Consider the following 9,012-nt stretch of genomic DNA (forward strand, 5'->3'; position numbering starts at 1 on the left):
TGGGCGGTGCTTGTTACTGCACATCCGTCTCCAGTTCAATGGGGGGTGGATGTGCAGTACCCCGCGGCAGCCACTACAGATGGACGGCCAAGCACCGCAGGTGAGCACTTCTGGCCGGCTACCACCGATAACAGCTGATCGGCGGGGGTGCTGGGTGCGGGACCCCGGCCGATCATACATTGATGCACGATCCTATGTATAGGGCATCAATGTGAAAGTAGTGGACATCTTCTTTAAGCCCCTCACCCATCCATAAACATTGGATGACTGTCAGCTGAACTATGGTTTGGCCAATTGTCTAGTCAGCTGCCATCTCGGCTATCTGTCCCATAGAAATGAGTATTCACTTGGCCGAGCATTCCTGTGTTCTCTGAGACAGTTGTCAGACATTTCTGGTGGCGGCTTATCTTTGAGTGACCAAAAGGACCTGAAGTCTGAAATCAGACATGTCGGATTGCCAGCATTAGTTTAATGTATATGGGGGTCATTAGACCTGTATGTGCACAGTAGCACATTCAGCAGCAGGATGATGCTGCTTTACCAGAACTATCACTCAGAATGAGTGCCCTGCCCCCGCTAGCAACAAGGGATTGAGAAGGCTGGGGATCTGTGAGCTCCTACAGGCACATGTTGAGACTGGCCCTTTAAAGGGGTGTTCCAGTAAGAAGAACTTATTACCTATCCACAGCATAACTGCTAACGTTTAGATGGATGAGGGTCCGACTGTTGAGACCTCCACCGACCACCAAAATTAGTGTATTTTCTCCTGTTTGAATGAAGTGGGGTACATCACTTGGCTATCTTCAACAGTCCCATTGAGAATTACTGGAGCAATAGTGCACATGCTCACCCGCCGCTTCATTCAAAGGAGAGACAAGTCACCCATTTTGTGGGGGTCTTCTTACTGGAATACACCTTTTAAACTGAAAAGTCCACCAAACCTGTCAATTTGTAGGGGGTCCTTCCAACTATCCCCAGACAGATGATCAACAGGAAGGAAGGAAGGATTGGGCATGTTTTTTTTTTTGTTTGTTTGTTTGTTTTAATGCCTAATTCCTTTTTTGCCCATAAGATAATCCACTGTGAGAAGTGATGGCAGAACTGAAGCGGCATTACTGATGATTTTTCTTGCTCTTATTTCTGCCATTTGTAGTGTTCTCATTGAGACCATTTGAAGGTTTCTAACTGGTTTGTGTAGTGGCAATATGTATATATTACTGAACATTAAGCTACAGATGGTTTCCTTAGTAACTGAGAGAAACTAGAAGGGGAAATGTTATCAGAATCTCAGTAGTGCCACGTTGGACCTGTAATTATTGGTGTATTTTCATCAGTTCCGATCACTAGCAGTTGGGTTGGCCAAAAGGAGCTGGTTTTGTAACTCTCTCTAGTAATGAATGGTGAATGGGAGTTATGTAAACACTGTAGTGCAGATGGTTAGGTTTTTCCTTAAAGGGGTTGTCCACTACTCGGTCAACCCCATCTCAATCACCATGTTTGCCCTTAGTAAAATAACTCTTATAATCACCTCCGGTGCTATCACCGTGTCAGCAGTGGCTCTCTCGGAGAACACGTGACATCGTTATGTCATGCGACCAATCAGCACTGGCTTCACACTCTCCGCCTTTGGGCAAAACAGGAGGAGGGAGTGAGCGGATAGCCACAGCTCTCCCTTCCTTTTGATGTCTGATTCGTTCAAAGGCTGGAGAGTGAGGCCAGCGCTGATTGGCTGCAGGGATCACGCGACATAATAATAATGTCACGCAATCCCTGGGAGAGCCAGTGCTGACACCGCTGGAATGTCATCACCGGAGGTGAGTAAGAGAGTTTTAATTTTACTGAGGGCAAACATGGTAATTGAGAAGGGGCTGTCTGAGTAGTGGACAACCCCTTTAACTTTCAAGTTACAGAAACAGCGTTGGTCGCCATGCTGCGCTGACTCCTACAATAACCACCTCCTGCAGTCGGAGCCGGACAGAGTTATACCCGTATCTGGCATGAAAGGCTGAGATTGGAATACCTCTTTAAAAAGTTTTATTTGTTTCTTGGAATATCTTGCTCTGTGAATATGACCCTTGTCATTATTGTTATGAGAGACACAAGGTAATTGTATTTTGTTTTAACGCGGATTTAATAAATCTGCCATTGGTAGAAGTCAAGTCTGGAGCTGACACAATAAAACTGGTATTTTAAATGGATGAACTAGGGATTACTCTGCTCATTGCCTTGCCGTGGGTATTATAGCTATTTAATGTAGATTGTGCCCTACGGGCATGGTTATCTCAGTTTGGAACCTTTCCTAGCTGTAAATATAGTCTATTCTTAAGGCAATGATTGTCAGTAGTAGCCAAAATGACGACGTCTGTAGACTGCAAATTGCCCTTTCCCAGGAATGTTGTTGTTCTGCTCACCTCGTACATCACAGCATGTTTCATGATCTAGAGGTAATCACTTTCATCTAATCCCAGTTCAAGTCCTTGCCTGTATAATACACAACATAATGGAACTGTACAAGTTTTGATGTAATGTATTTAATATCAATTATTTTACCTTTTTTTTAGGACAAGATTAAACCAGAAAAACAGTAGCAATTTTTTTATAGGGGAAAGGAGAGAACAGTGTATGCGGCATGAATAACATGTTAGCTGTATACTGCAGGTCATTACGATTACAGCGGTAATAATTTTAGAGCTTTTGTTTCACTACTTTTATCAATTAACAATTCTGCTCCAAACATTGCAGACATGCTTGTCTAGTTTAGGCCCGTGCCTTCCATAGCTGGCTATTAGCTCCCGGATATCAGACTACACAGATGGGGGTGACAGAGAGAGTCCCTTTCTTCTGTCTAATCACTTAGACGCCATCGTTGCTATTGACAGTGGCATCAATGGGTTAAATGGTCGGTGACAGCAGTTAGTGTTGAGTGGATTGGTCTTGGCACATATAGGCAATTTCATCTTTTCTACTTTGCTGAGCTGTATTACATCTGTCATGATGAGGCATGGATCCACCATGACCTTCTAATCTAGTTGGAAATTTTTTATTGGATTGACATTTAGATACAGCAGAACAATATCGTAACTTTCTCGTTATGGTGGAGTTTACGGTCTTGCTGTAAAGCGAATTCTAATTCTCTTCCAGACCGCAGCATATTTTCCCCTTTATCACTGAATTTATTCCAGCTCTAACTGAAAAACTACTGAGACTCACACCTGCTAAATCGACATCATGGCTGCACTTGAGATTAGAGGAGACCTATGGCAATGTTGTGGAGGACCCACTGTAGGGTACTTCTGCATGTGATGATTTCAAAGGGTCAATAGTGAAGAAATGTATATGTGGGGAACAGAGCACACAATATGGTGATACCCTATGGAGAGTGCTGGTTACGCTCTCCTGGAGGAGTTGTGACAGGCCCATCTCCTATATAGGCATAAAGAAAAAACAGCTGCTGCCCCGGGGCTGGTGGAGAGGTCCTCCAGGAGATACTGGATCCAGTTGGATAACACACTTTCGATGGGTTGCGCTGCTGGAGTCATCAAATTCTTCAACTAAGATGATAAGGTGTTTTTTTTTTTTTTTTTTTTTATTATTCAAAACACATTTCAATGACATGCTTACAGTGTTGAAAGAGGTTGTGAATGAAAAAAACACATTATCATTGTTGAAGAATGATGACTCCAGCAGCGCAGCCCATTGGACGTGTGTTATCGAAAGGGTCAATAGCATCAGACTAGTAGTGACATGTCCCCTTGAAAGCCTGTGATATTACAGGTGAGTTAACATACCAAACCTCATAAAATGTAAGGGAATCTGTCACCAGATTTTGCGAACTAATCCGAGAGCAGTTTGATATAAGGTCAGAGACCCTGATTTCAGCAATGTGTCACTTACTGGACTGCTTAGTGTAGTTTTTTGTACAACTCACTGTTTTATTACTAGAGGACTAGTAAACCTGCTGCCAAGTAGTCAAGAATTCCCTTTAAGTATCCACTTAATGCAGGGGTGCACAACATTTTTTGGTCCAAGGGCCACATTAATACACCATCAGAACCAAGTTTTGACTATTTGAGAAGGATTTGGAGAGTTTCTGCTCAAATGCTGCTCCAAAAAATTGTGTGAACACACCCAAACTTACACTGAGGTTTTGGAGCAGAAACTCAACCAAATCCTCCACATAATCTCAAAACTAAGTAACGCCCCCACTTTGTCATTCTCCGTAATGTCCCCCACACACTGCCCCTTTCCGTAGTGTACCCAAAGCTGCCCCTCTCCAAAATATGTCCCACATTGCTCCTATGCATGCTGTGCTGCCTTCTCAATTCCCCTTCCCCTGTTGCCCCATAAGGTACCCTCATAGTAACACTACCCTCATAGTAACACCAACCCCCATCCTCCCTCCTATAATAGTATATGTAATCTTTTGCTCCTCCTGGAGTGCTTACTGTTTCCAGCTGCTTTCTTGCGACCTCTGCACTGCGGCGCCAGCAACAGCAGCAGTGTGATGAGGGCAGCAGAGTAATGACCTCATCGCCGCTTCATGTCGGGGCAGGGGATATCGAGCGTTGATCTGCTCCTGTCCTGGCGGCAAAGTGGAAGATGAGAACTGGAGTCTCACGGTTCTCCACGGGCCGCACAACGTCCTTTGGCGGGCTATACATTGTGCAGGCCTACTTCCATAGTTACGTAGGTTGAAAAAAGACTTGGGTCCATCAAGTTCAACCTTTCTCCACTAATTATACATTCTTTGTCACTAAACTACCTATAACCCACAATATAATACTACCTCAAAAGGGTTGTGCACCATTGGGGACAATTTTTTTTGCTTACCTAAAGAGGTTATCCACTACTTTAGTATTGAAATCTGCAGCAAAAACGCTGAAAGGATGGACATGCTCCAGATTTTTAATATGCAAGTCAAGAATAAGCAACGTGTGCATGAGACTTCAGTGTTCTCATTCAATTTGTTGGCGTCAGGAAAACATTCGGGTTTTCTGTGCAGAAAAAAAAGTGGCAAATGTGCAACTTGTGCACGTGCCATTACTAATTGACAGGGAGTATGTAACTTTTTATCTGTCTTTTTCTAAGCTCTTCTCAGCTGTTTTCTGACCACAAATCTCATCAAAGTTGAATGTACAGAGAGAAAAAAGCCTATAATAGTAAAACAGTGCACATTTTGTAATGGGACCCAATTGCAAAAATGTATTTTTAGCCCCCAAAACAATTCTCAACATAAATGACTACACCCCCTGTGAAAAGTAAGATTTTACTCAATATATCACTAAACAAAAGAATAATTTCCAAAATTTTGACAAGACTGAGTTTCATAGAACAATTGTTTAACTCATAATATGAAAGTAAGGTTAATACTATAATTTTCATTACAAAATCTTCAATTTTACACAAATTAGTTGATACAAAAATGAATACACCCCACATCATAAATTGCTACATCTAGTATTTTGTATGACCTGCATGATTTTTAAGTCTTCTAGGCATGGAATGAACAAGTTGGTGACATATTGCAACATCTCTCTTTTTCCATTCTTCAAGAATGACCTCTTTTAGAGCCTGGATGCTGGATGGAGAGTGGTGCTCAACTTGTCTCCCATAGGTGTTTGGTTAAAGACGCTGACCCACATAAGGACACTGCCACCACCATGTTTCACTGTGACTATCATGCATTAAGAAAAATGAATTTTGAAAAATGGATGATTACTATGAAAATTTGTTCTATGAAACTCGGTCCACAATTTTGGAAATTGTTCTTGTGTTCATTGACATATTGATTAAAATCTTACTTTTCAAAGTTTATTGTTTTATTTTTAACATTGTTTTTAAATTTTTAATTATTGTTATTTGTTTAAATGGTGTTTACTTTTCTCTTTCTAGTACTGTCGTATGTATTTTCCATATGGTAGTTCCCTTTAACCTCTATTTGAAGAACGTATGTGGACGATTTTGCTATTCATGGATGATAAAGATCTATCTTGACGGGATAGAATTTAGTCAAAGATGCACTACATTTCAAGGACCACAAGCAAATTAACTATGAAGACAATTGATCTATCTACATACCACTGGAATGAACTAATATTGATATGTGATATGTGTAATATTGGATACTTTTTCATATTTATAGGTGGTTATTTATGTAAGTGCATCCACACAGCCACTGAAAGGGGTATTTTTAATACTTCCCCTCCGTTCGGGCAAAGGTACCATGCCCTTATGGATGGGAGTGCCCCTATTGATATTTATTATTTTTTTCTGTGTCGGTGCAGGGTTCCCCCTCTCTTTCCTCCCCCTTACCCTGTCTCTAATATGTCGGGTAATATATACATAATGGGTAATTTATATTGTTATTTGCATTGAGACATTCAAAAATGTTATATATGTAGCAATTGTTGGGACTTTTTGCCTTTCAGGGATATTGTGGTCCTTGGTACATACTAGTATTAGTGTATTAGACCCTTTGGGGTAATTTTTTTTGATGGGTAACATAGGTATTAATGTTTTGAATTAGGAATCCCTGGGGTTGTTTTCTGTGCCTTGGGAGTATATTTGTATCTTGTTCCCATGGCGATGTGTGGGGTTCAGGTGGTAGTGTGGTTTATGGCCCCTATTCTTTACGGTATGGATCCTTGCGAAAGGTAATGTCTCGACGCGAGAATACGCTTATGTCGTTACCTAGGGTTACGCGGTATATGTGCATTGTTTTTTCATCTGTACGCCCCCTTGGGTTGGTCCGATGGCTAGTGGAGGTGTCCCTTTCCCTGGGCCTTCGTGGACATGCGCACTGGGTGTCTAGCTGTCATCGCTATGTGCGCATGCCCAGTCTGGATATTACAGGCTTCGTGGTGAGCAGTACTGAGACGTAGCGGAAGGTCCGCTCACGTGATCTCAGGGGGCGGTCTTTATACAACAAGCTCCTTACAGGCTTCGTGGTGAGCAGTACTGTGACGTGGCGGGAGTCCGCTCACGTGATCTCAGGGGGCGGTCTTTATACAATAAGCTCCTTATTGGGTGTTTGACGACATAGCAGGGGTTCCCATAACACACGATGGAGGGGGTGTTTCGCCGCCGGGTTGATTAAGCGTTCATTAACTTCACACACCGGGACAGGCATAATGAACCAGTCTACACCTATCAGTGTGAGGGTTAGGGAGAATCGTCTGGTTGGTTTATTTGTTGTGCTTGACTATTGGACAGTATACACTATTTAAACAATACCGTTGGTAATGATGTCACACCCCCGGAAGAAGGCACAGCGCCGAAACGCGTGTAGGGGCGATTGCACCATAGACTGATACCTAGAAGTGAGTATTGTGAGGTTATCTGAATGCCATTTAGATGTAGGATTGTCTCCTTTCTTATTACTATGCATATTATTGCACTGTGCATGTCATATTACCTCACATTTATCAGACGACTTAGCTTTACAAGGTTTCCTTTTTTCTTAATAAGGTCCATTACTGGGTCTATTTTTGTCTGATGTTTACCATTGGAATTTATGCTCATTTTGTTATCTACTTTGGTGCTTTCTTATTATTTTTTTTTGCCTCATTATTGATACTTGTTGCCATGCTTTTATCTATATGTCTTTTTTGATTTTTTTAATAATGATTAAATAAAATTTTGTATTTTATGGATACTGTTCGCTCTACGTCTCTTTTTTCGTTTGATATACTTCTCTATTGACGTTGAACAGCGTTATGGTTAGGTCCATCTGACTTAATTTATGTATGATCCTAATGGTCAGATATGTTGCATGATTTTTAAGTCTTCTAGGCATGGAATGAACAAGTTGGTGACATATTGCAACATCTCTCTTTTTCCAATCTTCAAGAATGACCTCTTTTAGAGCCTGGATGCTGGATGGAGAGTGGTGCTCAACTTGTCTCCCATAGGTGTTTGGTTAAAGACGCAGCCCCACATAAGGACACTGCCATCACCATGTTTCACTGTGAGTATCATGCATTTAGAAAAATTAATTTTGAAAAATGCATGATGACTATGAAAATTTGTTCTATGAAACTCGGTCCACAATTTTGGAAATTGTTCTTGTGTTCATTGACATATTGATTAAAATCTTACTTTTCAAAGGGGGTGTACTCATTTATGCTGATCACTTTATATACATATACATAATGAACCCTAAAGAAGGACAATCCATTTAACGTTGCTAAACAATGAGGACTATGTATTATCTATTAGTAGATGTGCAAATCATATCTCTCTCTTTGCTCAGAGTTTTGGAACAATTTTTCATTCTTGTGTAATTTACAAATAAAACCTAAATTATTATTTTTTTTACAAACCCTAGTATAACCCCACCCATATATTTTCTGAGAGTAAAGTTAGCATATTGTTAAAGGAGTTGGCCACTACTTCACAAGTACTTTCACGTGAACTAACCCCCTAGATAAGATCTTTATTAAATATCTTGCTTTCTCAAATCCTTCTGTAACCTCAGCTGCTCTTTTGGTCACATGATCTTTGGCTGAGAATCCTGACTTCCTGTCACCTCATGTCAAAATCTCCCTGAGGTCCTGGCTCTGGAAACACAGGTGCGTGTGGCTTACTGTGTGGTTGGGCTGGGCTTGATTCAGCAGAGGTCACACTGCTCCTTTCATGCTGCTGCAGCAGTAGTGATGGGTCACTTGCATCACTTGGCACAGCTCACCAAAAAGACCCAGCCTGGAATTTCTCTGTTTTTGTTTGGAGGATTTGCATCCATTCATGTAAAGAACAAGCTTACAACTGTGAACATTTATTTTTCTTTTTATTATGAAACAAACAAGAAATAGGACAAAATAACAAACTTCAGTGTGCATAACTATTCACTCCCTAAAAGTCAGTACTTTGTAGAGCCTCCTTTTCTGACAATTACAGATGTAAGTCCCTTTGGATAAGTTTCTATGAGCTTTCCACATCTTGCCACTGGGATTTTTGCCCATTCCTAAAAGCAAAACTGCTCCAGTTCCTTCAAATTAGATGGTTTTCTCTGAT

Source organism: Phyllobates terribilis, unplaced genomic scaffold (genome assembly GCF_046119375.1).
Source record: "Phyllobates terribilis strain yellow unplaced genomic scaffold, ASM4611937v1 Scaffold_2__4_contigs__length_985480577, whole genome shotgun sequence".
Classification (NCBI taxonomy): domain Eukaryota; kingdom Metazoa; phylum Chordata; class Amphibia; order Anura; family Dendrobatidae; genus Phyllobates; species Phyllobates terribilis.